Genomic DNA, 22324 nt, shown 5'->3' with positions numbered 1-22324 from the left:
TCACAGGTCTTATAATTCCAAATCCAAAGTGCATTTCAATATTCCCTTTGGGCTTCAAAGGAAGAGCTTCCATTCAATGCTAAATTGAAGATCAGGAGTACTGAAGTCTTTTTATGGTTTTAATGTCCTTAGATAATCTAACTCCTTTCTACTTGTTATTTTTCTGTGAAAGGAGGAGGCATTACTACCTGGCGTGGTATTAACAGCATAGCTCTCGAGGCAGAGTATCTGGGCTTGAAGTCTTATTAGCTCTGGGGTACCAGGAAAATTATTTAACTTCTCTGCGCCTCAAATTCCTAATCTGTGAAACCGATGCAATAATAGACTTATCTCACGGAATTTATGTGATTGTAAAGCGCTCACCACAGTATCTATCATACAGTCAACTTTCAACATGTTATTATTACTATTACTATTTTCTTAAAGATGACTATCCCTTAATTCTGAATAATTATTATCTATATACTATGCGCTGCACTTGTCCCTTTAGCTTTTTCATTATCTTTTTGTCTCCTTTACTTTTCCGACTGTTGAACCCTACAAGATAAATGTGATTATTCTCATGTTACAAGCAAAGATAGTAGAGTTGAGAGTGTAGATAGCAATTCCAAGGTTTCACTGCCAGGTGTTCTGCCTAGATTCATCTCATCTCAACCCTCGTTCTCTCCATCTCTCTATTGCCTCTTTGGGCAAATGGACTGAATTTCATGTGTGCCTTTGTTTTGTAAAGTCTTAGAGATGGTGTGTACAGCGTTCCCAGAGGACAGAGAGCTGGACTCCCAGCGTGGGATCAGAGCATCCTTGTGCTCAGCCAACACACAGACTGAATTGGGACTGCATGTGCTGCCCAAGTACAGTCCCAGGAGGAAGGCTGCTGTTCACCCCAGGTTCTCTGATCATTTCATGCAACTCCAATAAGCCACTGCTTTGGACAATGATTTTCTTACCCTAGCTAAAAGGAAGATTAGTCTGGGAGATAGACTTATGCCAAGAGGAGAATAATAAGCTTAAATCTCTCTCTCCCACCACCACCTCCATCCAACACACACAATTCTAGGAAATCTAATGGATTGAAAATAAGAATATACTTAAATTAATTTAGGTATCTTATCTTTTGTTTAATAATAAATATCTTTACCATACAATTTACTTGTGAAGAGCTATAAAGGGGTTAGGAGAAATGTAACTTACAGAACTGTAGAAATAAGAGTAAAATGTTTTCAAGGTTGGGGATCAGACTGGAGGTAGCAGGAGGTCTGTAAAGGGGGACCTTGGTTTAGGAGGTAGCAGGACTGGTTTAGAGATTAAGATTACAGTGGGTATCAGTCCTGGTCTCTAAATGCAAGTTTGCAAAACAGGTCCCTTTGTTTTATTTTAGTCAAATTAAATCTGATCTTGTCAAATCATTCACTTGACAAGAAACACCATTTCAGTCTGTATCTCCCAAGAAAGTATGAATCCAAAGAAGTGGTGCTTGTACAGAAGAGGAAGGATCTCCAGCCTCTTGTCCACAATGCCCACTACGGACACCCTCCTTTCGAAGCCTACAGCATCTAAAAGGCCAGACGGTCTTTGCTCTGAACTATCTATTTGAAACCGGAATCTTTCCCAAGGCCAAGAAGGGTGAAGCACAATCCAGCATCCATAGGCACATCGTATGGCCACCCCTTTTCATGTCTTTCCTCCTCAAGGCACTAGCACTGAAGTGGCAGGACATCACTGCTCACTCCACTCCAATCCTTACCTATTTTCCAATTTATTTTAGTCTTAAAATATCTTTCCCTTCTAATAACTCCTCTTCCTTTCAAAGTTACTCTTTCAAATACAATATCTCACAATTTCTTCAATAAATTAAAAAATTGAAGATAGAGAACATTGAACAGTAAAATGTTCACTATCTGAGGTTAAGTGAAAATCAGCATGGCATGAAACTGTAGATGTCAGATGAAAAACACTCATTTAATACTTGTGTACAAATTCATATATGGGCAACAAAAAATTAGGAACAATACATCAAAATGCGAAGACTGGGAAAACATATCAAAATATTAACAACAGTTATTTTTATCTTCATGCAGATTTTCCCCACATTTGCGAGAGTGTTGCTATGCATATAGTAACAAAGGAAGGTAGAAGGTACAACAGGGGACCAGCAGAGGAAGCATGGAACTCTGCCTGAGGAGGATGGAATGGAATAACCTGGCTGTGGTCTCCCCAGTATGCCCAGTCACTGGCTAGAAGCACCGCTAGGGAGCACATGACTCAGCTTTAACTCTGCAGAAGACCTGGAGACCGCCTTCCAACAATTGTTTTTGCTGTAGGCCCTCCTAGAGATCTGAGCGGTGCGCCGTCCCTGGCTTCCAGTCCACCCCTTGCACTGCAAAGATCCACACATCTATACATAACCAAGGGAGGCTCCTTTATGATTCTCATGCCTCTCTACCTGAGAGGAAATTTAGAAAAGCGAAGTTCGCAGAATGAAATACAGCACCCGCTGCTACAGGTTCGCACCTTCTCCCTCCTCCATCATTGACTCTAAATTCCTCTCTCAACTATCACCTTTGCAGGTCTTGGGAACTTACCAGGTGGTGTGATCCAAGCCCTCATTCTCAAGTGGGCCCTGGGTAACAATACCCTTCTTAGACCAGGGTTGCTGATGTATTACAGTTACAACTGGCGTGGGAGCCATGATTGGCACGGGTAGGTACAACTGGTGTGGGAGAACCGAGACGTCCAACTGGATCACCCAGGCCCAAGTACATTACTCCCCACCTCCATAAGCAACCCTATCTGCTCCTGTTTATCAGAAGCAATCTTTTCTCCCAAAATAGTGACTCTTCTTAACTGATGATTCCTTTTTTAAAATCTTTTATTTATTTCTTTTGGTGGGGGGAGGTAATTAGGTTTATTTATTTATTTATCTATTTTTTTTTTTATGGAGGTACTGGGGATTGAACCCAGGACCTCATGCATGCCAAGCATGCACTCTACCAGTGAGCTACACCCACCCACCCTTTTGATGATTCTTATACATAAAGAATCCAAAGTACAGTCATAGCTGGTGCTTCCGTGGGATCCTTGGTGAGAGTATGCGCCCTTCACAGATCAGCGTCACTAAACCCACACAGCCTGGAGCTGTCAGGAGAGGAGACACAAAGTTCTCCCACTGGGTCGGGGTTGGGGGGTAGATACCATTTCATTTTATTCTTACGATGGACTGATGCCAGACCTAACTGATTTTTAATGATTTAATTTCAGCAAAACTCTGCTAACAGTCACCAGTTCTGGACACAGGGTCACATGGTACTCCAGGGTTAAGTTTTCTGTTTCAGTAGGGCCCAGTGACACTCCAGAAGCTCTTACTAGAAAGGTGGATAACGCTCTGCTGTAGACAGCGTGGTTCTGCTTTAGAATTCCAGGAGCCTGCATCGTGGTTCTTCCACGGGGGCTTGCCATTAATTCTACCCTGAATCTCTCTTCTACCCATGAAATTTTTAACATCAAAAGGGCTGCTGGGTTCTATTTGGAGTTAAACCTACTATAGCACCTTTACGTCTTCTGGCCCCATTCAACACTGGAAATAGGTATGTGGGTCACAGCCGTATTTCTAGGTTTGGATCCTATCGCCTTCACAACTCAAAGAGGCCTGTCAGGTGCTGTGTTCACTTATTTGTAACAGGAAACACAAGAGGCAATGCTAGTCTTTTATTTCAGAGGGGATATGCTAGCATGCCCCTGACAATGCCCCCAAATCTTTACTGACATAGCCAGTCCTTGAATCCATAGGGCGCTTACCACCCTTAGGAGTATGTGTGTCCTATCAAGGTCTTCAGCGTGCTAACCAGCTCTTACTCACCTTGCCTAATCAGTCTGTGGCCATTGGTTTACTAAACCAATATTACATGCTGCAGGATGTCCGAATGGTCCAGATTTCTTCAGACTCTATTATGACCAAGGGTGAGGGGTGACGGAGTTAACCTGGCCCCAGGGCAAACCTGAATAGAAATGCGAATTGTTTCAGAAGAAGAAAAAAATGCATTTGTCAAATCAAAAGCCACCTACCGTATGTCTGAGGCCTTCTTAATCTGTTATAGCAATGATTCTGTGTTCATTAAGTAAGCTGCAATTTGCGTTACTACTAATTTGAGCCTGAAGTAGTCTACAATTGTCTCCAACTCATCTGGTTTGTGTCATGCTTCTTGTATTCAAACTATCGACCAAGCTATAGTAATTGAAGCGGTAAGGTACTCACACAAAGAAACAGACACATAGATCAATGGAAAGCCCAGAAATGAACCCACATTTATATGGGCAATTCACCTATGGCAAAGGAGACAAGAATATACAGTGGGGAAAAGACAGCCTCTGTAATAAATGATGCTGGGAAAACTGGACTGCTTCATGCGTAACAATCAAACTTGACCATTTTCTTGAAACATATACAAAAATAAACTTAAAATAGATTAAAGATTAAATGTAAGATCTGAAACCATAAAACCGCTAGAAGGAAACAAGCAGTACATTCCTTGACACTGGTCTTAGCAATTTGGGGGAGGTCTGTCACCTTTGGCAAAGGAAACAAAAGCAAAAATAAAACTTCATGAGACTAAAAACTTTGTTTCTCGTGAAAACAAAATGAAGGGAACTATGGAATTTTCCAGTTCAGTTTTAAATCTAAAATAACAGATTCCCCACCTTTTTCCGCTTGGATTCTAGGGCGTTTGCTTCTGACATTACTGTTTTTAATGTCTAGCACACATTTTACCTTCATTTGTCTACCCAAAAAAATGGCAGAATAGAGTGGAAAGACCCCTTGATGGAAATCAGGATATCTGGGATCAAATCCTCCTCCAGATAACAGCTGTGTATCCTGGAGCAGTTCCCTCCACCTCTCTGATTTTCTGATTTGTAAACTGAGGACGGTACTTTTCCTGCCTGTATGATAAGGCGTTGCAAGGATCAAATGGGGCAAAACATTCAAAGCATTTTTGTCACATTAGGCTCAAATTTTAAAAGAAGAAACTACTGCTCAGACAGGTTCTCTTGAGTAAATCGATAGTCTTGTTACAGGGCTAGGGCTCAAGACTTTGCTCAAAATTTGCTGGAGTGGAATATTTGAGCTTCTTTGGTACAGTGATGAGAACTTGGATAAGCCACTTAAAGGGTGTGTGTGCAAGGATGGTACGTGAGCTAATGCCTACATCCCCAAGGAACCAATGGGTTAAGCTTAGATGGCTGTTGAACCACTTTATTAAAAGGGAGGATGCCAGTAATTATAGGGCTTTTTGTTTTGCAAAGCATTGTTGACAAATTTGAGGACAGAGCTGGGTTGTTTGATACAATGTCAGAGATGTAAGAGGCAGGAAAGGAGAGAGCGAAACCCTCATGTTTGATCATTAAACAAGAAACTTCAGATGAAAACAAAAATATCAAATGAGGAATTGTTAAATTGTTGGCTCTGTTCTGCAGTGTGAGATGTAAACTTATTTTTTTCAGTCCCACGTGAAATCTTTATTACAATCTCGCTTGCTCAGTGTTTCACGGAGGAGGTTTGCTTTGGGGGCAGATGCTGCAAAGCCCTGAGTTCTACATCAAGGCTGAGGCAGAACCAAACCAGAGGCTGCCCCCTGGAGGGCAGCCAGACAAGAGTTACATGGGGATTAACAGATAAAAAGATGAACACAGAGGTCCATAAATATTACCAATTACTTTATTATTGTAACCAGTCAGCTCCTGAGTCTGACAGAACAATGAACAACTCAGCATCCCAGAGAAGGGAGGAGTGACAGTGTCATATGTGGTTTTACAACTCCTCACCATGGTTACAATGACTGTTTAGCTCTTTAAAGCTACATAGGAAATAAAAGTGATACATTCAATGTGTTATGTTTCCATCATTAAACTTTATTTTTCCTCCATATCCTTTCTCAACCAAAAATGTATCTCAGCTGTACCTCAGAACTAACCTTATAGAAACCATTCTCTCTCCTTGTCATAACTGGTTACTCATCCAACACACCAGAGCAGAAAGCATCTTTCTTTGATAAGAAAAAGCATGAATGTATGGAGTCAGTTTAAAATAAATAACCACGGAGGCATGTGAAAGACTCATCTATCAAAGCCCTAGAAGTATGGTGAATTTTATTTGAAAATAAATTTGAACTCATTTTTTATTATTCACTGCTTTATCCACAGAACATCCAGTTTTGACACCATACATTCAGGGTTGATGCTTGCTTTTACCTTAGTATGCCTAATAAAAACCTTTGGCTAGATGTACCAACTTGTTTATGAAGCATCTGGCACTTATCTTTAAGAGCACAGCTATTGGAATCACACAACTCTTTCTTTTTGCTATGCCTGCAACCCAGACATGCAAGTTGGTGAACTTCTGGATTTTTACAGAGACTGAGGCACTGCTGGATCTGCGGAATACAGCTGGGAGAGCCTGAACAGACTGCAATGTGGGGGACAGTACAGCACAATGAGGAACTGTCACCTCCAAATGCCAACATGCCCTCACTGAGAGATGCCCCTTGTCTTCTACTGAGATCGCAGAGGCTCACAGATACATGAAAAGAGAATTCCAACTTCTTCATCTTTGACTTATCTTTACAAAGGACTCCAAAGATTAAACTACCGTGGTGGTTATGCACCCTTGCTTCACTCTACAAGTCATGAGCAGGGAGTGATGTAGGACATTATCCCATCTATTGCAGCCAATCGGGCGACTATAAGCTTTTGATGCTGGTTCACTTATCAGGGCAACCAAACATGCCAAGATCTATATCCACCATTACAACCAAATGAATCAGAAACCGGGGGTTAATAACCCATCATTTTTAAAAAGTTGATTGAGTTTCTACTTTCTGTTATTAAGCCATTCGATAACAGATAAAAGAAATAATCATGTTGCATTTAAAGATTAAAGACATTTAAAGATTAAAGACAGTTAAAGACAACTTTGTGGATCTCCTGATTGCTGCTGAACGAATACCAAGTGCAAGGAGATGTTGACAAAGAGTCTTTGGTGCTATCCAAGGGTCCGCAGGAACGAGTTCTTGGATAATTATCAATGCCCACTATGGATGTAGGAGGGGCACTCACACTGCATATTTGCCATCTGAGATATTTAAAAGGTTCTTAAATTTCTTACAGGATGCATTATAATTGTAATTACAGTGAGTCAACAAATGTGGTATCTGCAACACTATCAGATATTACTGTATACTATGCGGATAATAGGTGATGAATCCATTATTAAAGCAATTTTAATTGCTCATTTAAATATATGTCTTGAAAGTGAAAATAAAACTATACAGGATTAATTAAGATCCAAAGAGAGAGAGAGAGATTTATATTCTTGACCAATTTAATTATTGTGATTTGGGGAGCACGAAGCCCCAGGAACAAAGAGTATTATTCTTAATCTATGATCCATGACTTCTCTATAGGGAAAAAAAATTCTTTGTCCACAATATATAATTTCACTGATTGTTATCTTTTCACTATTGTTGCTAAGGCTTTAAAAGTAATCACTTCAATGTTTTTAAAGCCTGGGTTTAAAAATCTGGGATGAGTTAAAGACTTTTGGTTCACTAAACTATTTCTAGATTTTTAAGTGATCTAGAAATCTGATATTTCTGATTTTACCAGAAGTATTCATCAGACTCTTCAAAGCCTGAAGTTCCACTTACTTTTCTTACATTTTAAGTAAATGCCTAATTAGATCCAAGATCTTGATATTAAATATCACAAAGTTTCTCAGCGGACTACTCTGATACCCAGTGAATTTGTTAGTTCTACTCACGCTATAATAGATAGTGAGGGTTTACATCCAAAAGCTAATAAACAATGCATGTGAGCAGTTATACTATGAAAATATAGAACCAGTTGGCAATTTGACACTGAGATCTAGAAGTAGATTAGATAGCTGGAATTAAAGGATGAATATTCTAAAATTAAACTGAATATTTTTGCCATTGCAAAACTCAGCATTGTGATTAGGGTTATAATGTCTTCTTTAGGGGCAGCTACTGTTCACTGTGAGGCTGTTGAACCAAGAACATCAATTACCCAGCTACTGAGATGAAAACGTCATTACTCTCATTTATTATCATTTGAATGTTGGCCACATACTTACCATACCTCTGAACCACTTCTGATTTATTCTCTCCCCTTTATAAGTGTTTCAGCCAATCTAGTTATGTTTATCTAAGATAGAGACACTGGATCTTCAGGAGAACAAAAGGAGATTCAGCTAGGTGATTATCACAGCACGAATAAGAAGTCAGAGTCTTACTAAAAATATCTGCCTAGGAATGAGGAATTGTTTGGAAATTAAAAAAAATATGGAATATATCTTAAGAATTTTTTTAGAGTATGAAAAGGAAATTTTAACAAGGTTTCTGGAGATTTCTTTCATAATTTTAAAAAATTATAAAAATCCAAAATCACATTAGGAGTGGATTTATAACTGGAAGAATTTAAAATACGCAATTTGAAAAATTCTAACCATGAACAAAAATCCATACTATGCTAATATTCTAACCCCAAGTTCAACCCTTGTTTATACTCGTCTATAAAATTAATTAGTGAATACCAGGGAAAAGAAAAACATATCAATTAAAATATTAGCAAGTAAGATGAACCAAATTCAAATAATGGGTGTTTATCAGAATGTTCTTCAAATCAAATGGCTATCACATTCAGTCCTGGCCCCTGCAGGGTGCTATTTTGAACATAGTTAAGCTTACAAATCCAAGCTGTTCAGCGATTTGAGCAAGACTGTAAAGGTACTAGGGGGCAGTAGGTGGAGATCAAAGACAGGCGACCTGCCCCTGATGCCCCCACTCTCCCCGCCGTCTCTCTCTCACCTTCGGTGCCTCCCACGAGCTGAGGAAGCCCAGAGGAGAACACTGCAGGTTATCAGCATAATGACCAAAGCACTGAATGACAAGCATTCTAATCCTTAGATTCCTATACACGTGTGTGTGTTTATCCCTTCAGCACTCACTTAATGAATGCCTACGACTTGCCCGGTACCGTTCCTGACACTGAGCGTGCAGTGAACAAGACAGATGCAAATCTCAGGCCTCATTTTAGTATGGAGAAATACGTATGTACAGTAAAAATAAATGTACAGCGGTAACAAGTGTAAAAGTAGTAAATTCTATTAAAAATTAAATAAAAGCAAAGAAGGGAAGTTGGGAGTGCCAGGAAGGTAGGAAGCTGGGAGAAGCGTGAACAACAGAGGTAAGGGCCTTGAGGATAACTTGGAATGGAGTTCAAAACAAAGAAAACAGAAAGTGCAAAGACTTCAAGGCAAGAATGTACAGGGAGGGGTTAAGGAAGGGCCAAAAAACCCCAGCGTGACAATAAATATAAGTCGCAGCAACAACAGGGGACCAGATGGAATAGGGCATTGTGGATTACTTTAAGAACTTTGGCATTTATTCTAAATGGAGAACATGAAAAGGAAAAAGATCTGTTTCTAATCAGTGGTTAGAAAGATATATATGTATTGTTGGTTCAGAACTCTGAGATAACATTGTGCCCCTAGTCTTCCACATTTCTGAAACTTTAAATAGGAAGGATGGACAAGATACTACAAACGTAACCACGGATAAATGCTGAGCTATAACTTAGTAGTGACTCTAAATACGGTAGTCAGTAACTGTAAATGGTAAAATAAAACAATCCCCTTTTCAGCTAAGTTATTATCCTTTAAAAATGATCAGGTGTCCAGGTGAATTACACACTGTGGGAAGCAATAGATAGAAGGCATTCACTGAGATACGGGTAAAATGTTCATATGTGATGGAAGAGTACTAAAACTAAAGTCAGAGGATACGGCTTGAGCCCAGGTTCAGACATATGTGTGAGTCTGAGCAAATCACAACACTTTTTTGAATCTCAGTTCCTTCTGTTTTGTCTGTCTCCAAAGAGTGTCATGAAAATCAAATGCAACTCATGTGTGTGTCTGTAAGTATTATAAATCATTGTAGACATAGAATAAATCATCATAAATAGTTGTAATGATACAATTTAGAAATACTCAAATGACAAGAAATTGGATTTGCATGAGTAAGTTACAGTGACTGGGCGTTAACTCAGGAGGACTCCTGTGCCCTCTTGGTAAATGAGGATGGTGCCCAGAAGCCCACCTGGAACTTCATCCTGCCTTGTTCTCCTCGTCTCCTGCTCAGCCTACGTGTTTACCCTGAGCTCCAGACTCACATTTCCAGGAGCTTACTGAATATATCCGTTAAGTGTGAAACCTCGAACTTAACATTACCAAACTGAGTTCACTATCTTTCTCCTTCACTACCTCTCTCCACATAGCCTCTCTCTCAGTGGACAGAACTGCCATCTACCCAGTTTCTCAAGTTACAAACCTGATGGTCCTCATGTACTCCTCCCTACCCCTCGTACCTTCCATCATTTGAGAACACTGATTCTAAAATCAGTGCTTAATGGCTTTATTTAGTCTTGGTTCTGCCAAGCATTGCGATCTCAGCTAAAAAAAAATTTAACCTCTCTGTACTTACTGTATAAAATAAGTATTAAATATACTGTATCACAGGGTGCGTATGAGGATTAAACACACACACACAGACATACATCCCACACATATCAAGGAACAGTTTTATACTGGCTGCAACGTAACTGTTCTCTATGATGGGCACTGCTGTTATTATTAAACCATACAGGTTCTACCTTAGGATGATCCCCTGGCTCTAACTGTATCCTCTTCTCCCATTACTAGAACCTTGCTGCAGGCTGTCATCGTCTTCTACTTAAATACCACTTGTCCTATCTTTTTCATACTTCACTACATCATAATGATGGATTAACTTACCTGCTTCCCCTTCTGGAGAATGGGCACTTTGAGTAAAAGGCTCTTTTTAACTCATTTTCATACCTTCAAAGTCTAGAACTGGGTCTAGCACATGGTGTCTACTCAATAGATAGATAGATAGATAGATAGATAGATAGATAGATAGATAGATAGATAGATAGATAGATGAAAGAAAGAAAGAAAGAAAGAAAGAAAGAAAGAAAGAAAGAAAGAAAGAAAGAAGGAAGGAAGGAAAGAAGGAAGGAAGGAAAGAAAGAAAGAAAGAAAGAAAGAAAGAAAGAAAGAAAGAAAGAAAGAAAGAAAGAAAGAAAGAAAGAAAGAAAGGGAGAAAGAGAGAAAGGGAGAAAGAGAGAAAGAAAGGAAGGACAGAGAAAGGAAGAGAGAAAGGAAGGAAGGAAGAAGAAAGGAAAGAGGACGGGAGGGAGGGAAAGAAGGAAAGAGGCAGATGGAAGGAAGGGGAAAGAAAGAGTGAGCAAGGAAGGAGATGCATGAGCTGGCTTTCTTTTCAACAGTTTCTCAATCTTGAGTCCCCCTCCCATACTGCTAGGACAGTTACCATCTTAAAGCAATGTGTTCAACTTAAAACATACATTAAGAAATTTGGTTGAATTTCCTGTGTAGCACAGGGAACTATATTCAATACCTTGTAATAATCTTTAATGAAAAAGAATATGAAAATGAATATATGTATAAATGTATGACTGGGACATTATGCTGTACACCAGAAACTGACACATTGTAACTGACTGTACTTCAATTAAATATATATATATATGTATATATATATGCTATGGTGGGAAGGAAGCCAGATTTTGGAGCCAGATAATCGATAGGAGTAGAATCTAGGGTCTGACTTTTACTGTGAGAACTCAACTTACATAGTATCTCTCTGTTTTAGTTTCTTTAAATAGAAAATAGTATTAATATGAACCTCACTTTATGTGGGAAGAGCATTAAATTAGACAATAAATATGAAGAGGTAGCCAATGTCATACTGGATGCAAAATGGCTAAGAAATAGCCACTGGGAGATATTTAATGATGTTGACCAGGAAGTGTCATGGCATCCAGACGTTCCTTGAATTATGGGCAATCTATTTTCAGCTCAAACTTCAATAATGATGTTACTTTTTCCACCAAAAAAGCAACATGCCCACCAAGGCAGAATGCAGAATACAGAATGCTGATCAAGTGGAACACACAGAGCACTCATGTCAGATGGTGCTAGTGCAATGAGCAGAAAAAGGCCATTTCTGAATAATTAATGCCAGATACTTATGCAGAGCAGGAGGAAGAAAGCAAATTTTTCCTACTGATAAAATGAATAAAGTTTCTAAAATGAACTCTGAAGAAAGGCAGAAGCTAAGACAGAAAGTTTTGGGTAAACAAGTTTTGTAATGTGAAACATGACTATCCCAGCAAATGCAGGCAGCAATCATTCAACTTGCACTTACTGAATTCCAACTGCAAGGCTCTACTAGAGTCACGGGAAAGAGACCCAAGGAGCTTACGGCTGAGGCCAGCCTAGGATGCATAGCAAAGGAGAACCTAGATCAAGTCAATCTTCTTGATATAAACAAATACTACCACTTCAGTGAGGCATAGCTTGTCCTGTGGTGATGGAAGGGAACTTGAAGTTAACATTGGGACAGTTTCTTATACATAATTTGCTTTTGATTGTCTGGCAATGGTTTCAACAAGAGTTGGTACAGTCCTTCTCAACCCTTTTTTTCCTTTTTCACAAAATCCAAAGCACAAAATCTCTCCAGTTACTGTTATATATTGCTTTCTGAACGAAACTACTTTTTCATTGCAGTAACATTTCTGAGCCCAGAATAGACACACCAGCTGAGCAACACAGAGTTAGAAAACATAGAATGTAGACTGTAAGAATTTAGTTTGGGAAGGCAATTTTCGCAGCAGCACATCTGTAAAGGTCTTTAAGGAAATTTGAGGGAAAAAAATTACCAAGGAGCATTAATTAGGCCCATTCATTCATATCCTTCTATTGTTGTAGATCATATATTTTGCCTAAATTCCAAGTTCCTTATGGTGAGATGAAAAATGCTTTAGCACTAAGTTTTTACAATAGGCTGTATATAATTGACGAAAGATTGAAACTGTTTCTGCTAGACTCTAGGTACAAAAAAAGTGGGAAAGAAAACAATTTGGAAGTTTCCTGTAGCGTGCCTGACCTCACTCTAGAGCACCATGACCCAGGGCACTGAAATACAGGAATATTTTAGGCAATTTCTGTTTTAGAAAAGAATCACAAGCCTGTCTGGTTTGAAGCAGTTGCTACTCCAGCCTTACTTCATCCAAATAAACAGCACAGAAAAACTGAAGATTGCAAAGGAGATTAGAGAAGAAGCCTCAAATGACTTTTAATGGAATATTATGTGCCCCAAACACAAGAGGTTTAAATTAGTAGCTTAAAAGGTTCTATTTACCACATATCACAGGAAGGAAGAGGTTTTCTTTTTTTTGGGGGGGGGGGGTTCTCTTTAACTGCATTCTTCCAAATGCTTGACCAGCTGAACTGTTTGTTCCAGGTCACCAAACCCCTTAATAACTTAAATTCCCAATTTTAGATTTCGAAATGATATGTCTGGCTACATGTTGCTGTCAGTTCACTTAACAGAAAAAAGAATGCTATACATACACCCTCTCCTGGACGGACACACACACACACACACACACAATCACGCACATGCACAATTCCTTCAGAAGCATAGAGTAAGTCTGTATTATGACAAGGGTAAGCATAAAGATGAATTTTAATAGGTAAACCAACATATGGTAGTTATGCCAAAGTCTGATTTAACTGTCTAAGTTTAAATTCTTTAGATTCTCTCCCAAGCAACGCCAAGTTGTCTCAATTCCCCTCAGATCTCTGGCTGACACTTGGCCCTACACCTCTACTGGCTTTAGATAAAATTCCATAGGTCAGCCTTTTTCAATTCAGGCTCTAAAGAAGAATCAGTTCTTTAAGATGTGAATTGTTGTCACATAGCGGGGTAAAAAGAGCCTCATGGTTAAACGGGGCAATGTTCAGCTAAATAAAGCTAAATGGGGTTTCATTTTTTATTTCCTAATTGGTGCAGTTTCTCATAAATGTTAATGAGCACTGTTCAGAAAATGTTAATGTACATTGTGAATTGGGAAATGGGTCTGCGCTAGATGTCGTATAGAGCGTTTTCCAAAGTTATGTGAACATCTCAAATAAAAGGATTAGTGTTGTAAGGCGGATGTGGTTGGAAAATGCTAAGTTTTTTTGCGTTCAGGATGTCCACCACCACTGTCTTTCCCTTTCCAGGTCCTCTAACCCACCCTCCTCCCCAGCTGTCATCCTTCCCAAAACCCCAACAGGTTCCCTGTGCTTTCATTTTACTGTTGGCCTTCATATTAGTAAAGGCTAATTTTCCTCCAAATGTCAGCAATGATTTAATTTAATTCTCTGGAGATTTTCTTCTTTATTTATAACAACAGCAAAAGCTAGAATTTTGTGTCATCTGCTGTATGTTAGGCATGGAATATGTCCCATATATTTTTAAATTTAAAATTTTCATAATACAATATCTGATTACAAGAGAATATAAGTATCATTTAAACATATTATCAGTTAAACATATTAATAAAAGAATGCCCATTAATCCACCACACAAATAATAGCATAATAAATACATAAGCACCACCTAAGTGTTCCTATTCTCTCCAGTTTTCATGCCACCAGAGGTGACTACTGCACTAATTTTTGGATACATCTTCTCTTGATGTTTTAAAATTGTTAATAGTTTTTCAAATATGTATCTGTTCCTAAACAATGCATCTCCTTTTGCGTTGATACATAAAAGTGGATTTATACTACATGGAATCTTCAATGACTTGAACTTCTCACTAAATAATATTTTCTACAGTATTGTTGTGTGTAACAGAAATTCATTCTTTTTTGCTGCTACGTAATATGCCATTGCATGAATAAACCACAATTTATCTATTTTCCTGTTGATGAACATTTTGGATGTTTCTAGTTTTTTTGCTATCACACACAATGATAATTCTATGAATATTCTAGTACATTTACAAGATTTTCCTTAGGGTGTATAATTAAACTTGTTAATTCACAAGAATATGAGTCATATTATATGAGACTGTTAAACTTTAGTCACGTTGTTCTCCAAAGTGGACTGCACAAATTTACATTCCCACCAACAATATATAGCAGAGTTCTTATTATTCCTACACATATATAGTGATTTTTATTTTATTATTTATTTTATTATTTTATTTATTATTACTTATGTTATTTTATTAGGGATATAAGCTTAGAATTGTTTTCAATCCTAGTGAATTAAACCAAATATCATTATGCATTGACTCTCTCTATGCCAAAGAATTCATTTTATCAGAGATACATTTTTCTGATGTTAATAAAGCTATCCTTGCTTTCTTTGTCTTTTTTGGTTAGTAGTCCTGACATATCTTTTCCCAATCTTACTTTATGTCCATACATTTCTAGATCTTCAAAAATAACATAAAATATTTCTATTGTCTACCTGTCAAGTTTATTTCATTTATGTTTCTGATCATGATATATTTGGATTTGTTATATTTAGATATATTGTTATATTTATACGCTTCTATTACTCCTCTGTTTTATTTTCATTGAGTGATTTTGGCTGTTACACACTCTTTATTTTGTGGTTACCCTAAAAATTATATGATGTGTATTTACCTTTAAAATGCTAAAGTTAATCAGCATCTTAAGTCCTCAAATAATAAAAGAACCCCAGAACAGAGCTGCCTGCAGTGTGGTCCAGGGACCATCATCACTGGCCTCATCTGGAAGCTCGTCTGAATTGCTCACACTCAGGTCCCACCCTAGAACAACTGCTGCCCCTAATCTGCAGCAAAAGGATGGACCGCCCCAAATTTGGTGCAGATGTCAAGTATCATGATGCCACACACGAACACACACAAAGAGGTCTGTTTATAAATGTTTATTTTCCCTTAAGTTTTAAAAAGTTTTTTAAAACTTTGAAAAATTCTTTTATTGCTCACATAATGAGATTTGTGGGGGAGAGTGGAGTGTGTCTCAAGCAGGTCTGAAAATGGCAACAAAGAGATAAGAAAGGAGATCTTTGACCTTTGCAGAGTCTTTACGGTGAGGGTGGCCACCGTTGGCAATGTGAGCTGGGTAACCAGACGACAGCTACAACCACTGGGGGCGTTTCTTCTCTTGCTTTCGCTTACTAACTGGATCAGCTGCCTGCAGATAAGCTTTCTCTTGAGCTATGCCACTTTGCCCCACATTTATTGAGTCTAGCCAAGCCTCTGTTATGGAATTAATCAACCTAACTCAGAACTTACCATTGGCACTGAGGGGGCGTGGCAGAGTAGGAAGACCCTGAGTTTCCCCTCCGCCCCCTTCCCCCGGGCACATCAAAATCACAATTACTTAAAGATCAACTGTTGATGAGAAAGACTAGAAAACTAGGAGAAAAGATCTCCCACAACTAAAGATATAAAGAAGGAACCACAATGAGACAGGGAGGAGATGCACAGATGTGGTGCAGTCAAGACCCATACACGGGGGGGGGGGGGGGGGGGTGACTCACATATGGGAGAATAATTACACTTTCAGATGTTCTCCCCAAGAAGCGAGGGTTCTAAGCCCCACATCAGGCTCCCAAGCCTGGCAGGGCCCTGCACCAAGGAGACAAGCCCACAAAACATTTGGCTTTGAAGGCCAGGGGAACTTACTTCCTGTCTGTGATCATTTTTTCATTTAGACATCCCTTTATCTTACAGCTTCTACTGTTGTCATTTTTTGTAGATGATCCACCTTGCCTCTCCATGGCTGCTTTTAAGAGCTTCTCTTTGGTTTTACGTTGTCTTATCACAAAGCATAAAGGTGAAAATTTTTTTTTAAATTTATTCTGCTTGCTATTTACTTTGCTTCTTTTACGTATGGAGTCATGTTTTTCATGCTATGATTCTCAGTCATTATCTCTTCAAATATTGCCTCTCTCTCATTTTCTCTTTTCTCATTTTTCTGAAGTTCCTTCAACTTATATTACACCTTATTTTATCCTCCATATCTCTAAAGCTTTCTTTTATATTTCCATATTTTTGCCTTTCTTGGTACAGTATTCTGAATAATTTATTTCAGTTCACTAATTCTTCCTTCAGCTACATCTGATCTGCTGTTCAACTTATACACTGATTTTTAATTGTAAAAATTATATATTTTATACCCAAAGTTTATATTTGATTTCTTTCTCAAATCTTCCTGGTCATTTTTGAAGTCTCTTTTTGCTTTTGCATTTTTATTCTCTTTTATATATCTTGAACCATTTCATTCATAGTTATATTGTATTCTCTGGTAATTTCAGTATCTTAAGTCTTTGAGGAAATACTATTTTTGCTAAATTTCAGTCACGAAGACTTCTTTGTTAGTATTTTTATTGATATTGATTGTGACATAAATTTGCTTGAGATCAATCTGTGAAAATCCTGCAGTCTACGTAGAATTTTCTATCTTCCAGAGAGGATTTACACTGGCTTCTGCTAAGAGCCAAGGGTTGCTGTCAACCTGGAATCATTTGGACTCACATTAAGGATTCTAATGCGTAAATATCAGATTTCCCATCTTGGAACTGACAAAGAGAATTTAGTCTCTGATTGCTTCACTAACATTAGCATTTTCTTTTGGGGCAACCTCACTTTTTCAGTTTGTTTTCCAGTTACTCTCACTGTTCCTACTCCAGCCTAAACTCATAAATTTATTTGAATATTTGTCTGGGTATTTAGCAAATTATTCTTGGAGATTTCCTTTAACTTCCTTGAGTTCAGCAACGCATTAGAAAATTGGTTTATTTAGCATCTAGTTGATTTGTAGCAGAAGGACCTTCAGAATTTACCTTACTTCTAGAAGCAGAATTTTAACAATTACAATTTCAGCCCTTTGCACTGAAGAAATAGTTATGCATAGTGATGAGATGTGCCTCTTAACCTGCAGCCCAGAGCCGCCTCAACCTACCATCACAGGGGCAGTCCTTCTCTGACATTTAATCAGATATAGGACACTCATTATTATGTAAGTTTTCCAGATTTCATTCTTTGTACTGTCTGGAATTATATTTTAGTTAAAAATACTGTTTTCTATGTGACTGGTTATCTGTTTGACTGTTTTATTTTGTTTAGTTTTTTGTTTCATTTTTAGGGCATTTAGTATTACTTTTCAAAATGCCTCCCTGTGCTGGTAATAATTACTAATGAGATACTTTCACCAAATTGTTTGTGTTCTTGCTCTGATAAACTAAAAAACATTTAAAACTCTTTGTCTGGTCTTGTCAACTGAGAGATCTGATTTATACCTTGAATAAAATGGTTAGTTTTTACTCAGATTTTAGTAATTACTAAATTTTCGTTCAACAGCCCATCTTTCCTGAGCTCCAGTTTCCAACTGGTGTAATTATTGTACAGAATTTAGAAGAGCTGTGTATCACCTTGGTTGTTTAGCATATAACTAATAGGTTACAATTATAACAGCAAAAACAGTTTTGAAAAGCAAATTAGCTTAGCAGCAATTAAATTCAGAGAGTCATTTCAAAGAAAGAAGTAATAACTTTAATTGAGTTGTATGTAAAATGGAAAAACTTCAAAACATAATGTTTCTAAACATCTTGTAGAAAAGTGACACTGTACCTATGACTGTCGTGTTTCACCACTTTTTAGCAAGAGATAAAAATTGTATATTAAAAATTTAGATTATAAAATGTTAAATGGCTCATAAAAATGCCAAGGTGACCTTCATGTGTGAGTAAACTCTCAAAATACAGTTTTTCATATCTCTTACGGGGGAAAAATTAACTTCCACATTTTATTTATTGCTACTTTGCAAGAGTGAAACAAGATGAGAAAAGTTTTTAATGTGATTAAAATTACTAAGAAGTCATTCTTGTAATCTCCTGTAATAATTAAAAAGATTCCAAAATATAATCATTTTCCTGTCCAGCACGAGATTTCTGCCTTTCAATTTTATCTTCATCAAAGTAAATAAATGTTTTATGAATTTGTCTTAATAAAAGCCCCACTTCCTGTCATAATGGAGTAACTGATAGTGAACTCACCTTCCTGCCGTACACAGCTACAGAAAAGTGCAGGGTTGTGATTTGTGAGAAAAGAAAGGCACATGGAGGACCACACTCATCCGGCCAGTTCCATGGAGGCACGTTCAGACTATGGCACTTGGAGGTTAAGCCAAACAGAACAGTGATCTTACCATGCTGAGAACTAAGAGACTGGAGTTCAGGGTAATGAAGCAGTTGGAATTTAGAGGATTTATATCGCTTTGCTCATGAATCTGCAATTTTGGCAGGACTCATTCAGGACACTTAACTTCTGCCCCACTCAGTCACCTGGGGGAGCTTGAAAGTTGCGGGCTGGAATAATCTGAAGATTTTTGTTTACTCATGTGTCTGGTGGTTGACATTGGAAAGATTCAAACTATTGAAGGCTGGAACAGCTGGAGCTCCTGGGGTATCTCCATCTCTTCAAGAGCTCTACATGCCTTCTCTGCAGCCAGACATTTTACGGTAGCCAGATTTCTCATATGCCCACTCAGAGCTCCCAAGACATGTGTCTCAAGAGAGGGAAACAGGCTGAAACTGAATTGCCTTTTCCAATCCAGCCCTTAGAAGTCATTCTGCTTCTTGTCCAACACATGAGAAGTGAGTCATGAAGACTGCCCAGATTCAAGGGGAGGGAAATCAGACTACAATTTTTGTGGGGGGAACATTAAAACATTTGCAGGCATATTTTGAAACTACCTTAAGGTCAAGAAGCACATGCTGATTAGCTTTAAATGGAGACAGAATTCAAGTATCATAAAGAAGAGTGTCATGAACCTAGACTGAGATGGGGGAGAGGAAGCAAAAAGATATGGTGGTTCTCAGAAACACATAATCACCAGATTATAAAAGAATACAGAATGCAAAGTGTAGACCAAATTTCATACTGCCAGTTTTGCAGAAAGGCAGATTTACCCAAAACTTCTTGAAGAGCATGATCTTTGGGCTGCGTAGAAGGAGGGGAAGCATTTTATGAAAGAATTAGCATGATGAATAAGAACATCAAATTGGGCCTTAGTTTAGCCGGAGTGGCTGGTAGTGGGGACGGGTAGCCAGGGTATAGTGAGAGATTAAAGCTCACAGGTTAACTATAGACACAGTGAGGGACAAGCAAATTTTGAAAAAGAAAACATCTGGTTTGGGGTGATTACAGTCTAGAAGGACCACTGGAATAATGACAATACGCTTGTATGATAAATTTTTTTAATTTCAAGGAATCTTTAAGGAAAATAATGCAGTATCAGAGAAAGGAGATCTCATAAAAGGTCTGTTTCAGTATGAAACAGAAGAGAACAAGGTGAAAAATTAAGCATGGAAGTGCACGACGAAGTGATAGAGTAAGGAACAATGACAAAGAGAGAAGAAAGCAAAGAAGTGTGACCTTCATCACCAGTAAAAATAGTGCATCCTTGGGGGAATAAAGGGGGAGATTTTATTACCAAAAATTCCACCTGAAAAAGTATAAAAGGAATTATTTGGCAGTAGAAAAAGAGATGATTTTTTTTAATAAGCAAGGATTATAGTTATCAAATTCATTAAATATATAAAAGTGACAGATTCTATCAGAAATCAGTTGTAACTTGTGGGAAATAACAAGGTCTTTTTCTAGTATACAATAATAATATTCCATTACATGATAATATGCTAGGATTTCAGCACAGCTATTGGCCAAAAAGATTTGCTAAATAAGATTTTTTATAAATTACACTATAATCACATAATGCAATGGATTTTAAACCTAGGTTCAAGAGATCGTTAACTGGCACACAAGAGATTATGGGTTGACTAGATTTCTGAAAGCCTACTTTGAAGTAAGCTTTAAACATTTTTACTACATATTTATTTCATACCTCATAATCTCTAAAAGATTTAATAAGTTCAGTGAAAAGATCTATTTGCTGTTGTATGTAGAAAATAAGTTTTTTTCAATTACTTGTTCTCACTTGGTATGAAATCACAAAAATATTCAGGTACTGTGCAAAGCAATTTATATACACTATTTCTACCATGCAATAATCTTTCAGGAGGCATCAACACTATTCCTACTTTCCTGAGGCGATGCAATGAGTCTTGTGGAGATTAACTGACTACAGAAGTTGCACAGTTGTAACTGTCAGAGCCAAGATCTGAACCTAACTCTGGATGCGTTTCTTCAGAATGACTAAGGACCCAAGCAAAAGATGACGTTCAAGATAAGTTTAAAACCATACCTAATTATTGCTCTGATCATACACACATACTCACACACACATGCACACACATGCACAGGCATGGACACGAAAGCATCCTAGCACCCAAGGGGATCAAAGTTTAATACTGGAGTCAGGAATACATTCATTTAGGAGAACAAATTTACAATCATAAAGTATATACATAAAACATGCTTTTGTGAATGTTTGATCTGAATCAGACTGAACTGATTTTTTAAACGTCTGTACTTTATTTTTTGCTCATTTTCAAAAATTCTTCCAGTTGGTAATATTGACCAATATAAAACCTAAGTTTACAATCTAGGCTGTTTCAGTATATTTCTATTTCTCTCTCATAATGCTATTGTTTATGTGTAGATGTTTATATCATATGCACCTATATGCATCTCCCCATGTGTCTGGCTATCTATCATCTGTCTGTCTGTCTGTCTGTCTATATCATCTGTCTGTCTGTCTATCTATCTATCTATCTATCTATCTATCTAGGTAGCTACAGATCATCTATCTCTCTCTCAATAGATAAATAGATATTGATACATTCATAAATATGTATCATTAGGCATGATAAAATATTCAGCAGCCTCATAATACCTTGAGAGATACCTATTAAAAATACTGGGTTTGTTCCATAATAGCCACTTATTATTTAAAACTGGTACACTGACTGAAGGGAATTGGTGGGACACCTAAAGCCCTACAACAGTGCACGACTTATGTTTACACTAACCTCAATTATCAGAATTAATTTAATTTTACACTTGAGACCTTCAAGATGATCTAGTAAATATGCATCTGATATGTGAGCTCATGGTGAGCTATGGCTTTGGCATGGCATAACCAGGAAAGGGCTTCTCTCTGAGTGTCTCAAGAACACGTGCAGTCCAGGAAGCCAGAGGATAATTGGTTGTGAATATGCATTCTGGGTGAGTTTATGACTGCGACAAATAGGAGCCTAATTTAGGACTATTACTTTCCAATGCTTCTTCTTCCAACCCCTGCCATCATGACAAGGCTGTGAGCAAAGCAAAAGCAGTGGTTTCCGCTCTTACTCCTATTCTTTCAAAGGAGAGTAAACTGGGGGAAAATTGTAATGTGATTTTTTCACACCGAGTGAGAGCT

The 22324-nt window shown here is 37.9% G+C and overlaps 1 long non-coding RNA gene across 2 annotated transcripts in view; it reads right to left on the bottom strand.

Annotated features, from left to right (window-relative positions):
- Positions 1 to 22324, bottom strand: part of LOC123613808 (uncharacterized) — a 139760-nt gene that overhangs the window by 79392 nt on the left and 38044 nt on the right. For both annotated transcript variants that reach the window (XR_012509801.1, XR_012509800.1), the window contains exon 2: positions 3857 to 3995. This is a non-coding gene — a long non-coding RNA (uncharacterized LOC123613808). The remainder of the gene's footprint in view (positions 1 to 3856; positions 3996 to 22324) is intronic.

The sequence above is a fragment of the Camelus bactrianus genome, chromosome 10 (assembly GCF_048773025.1).
Source record: "Camelus bactrianus isolate YW-2024 breed Bactrian camel chromosome 10, ASM4877302v1, whole genome shotgun sequence".
NCBI lineage: Eukaryota > Metazoa > Chordata > Mammalia > Artiodactyla > Camelidae > Camelus > Camelus bactrianus.
This window is presented reverse-complemented; position numbering and strand designations above follow the sequence as displayed.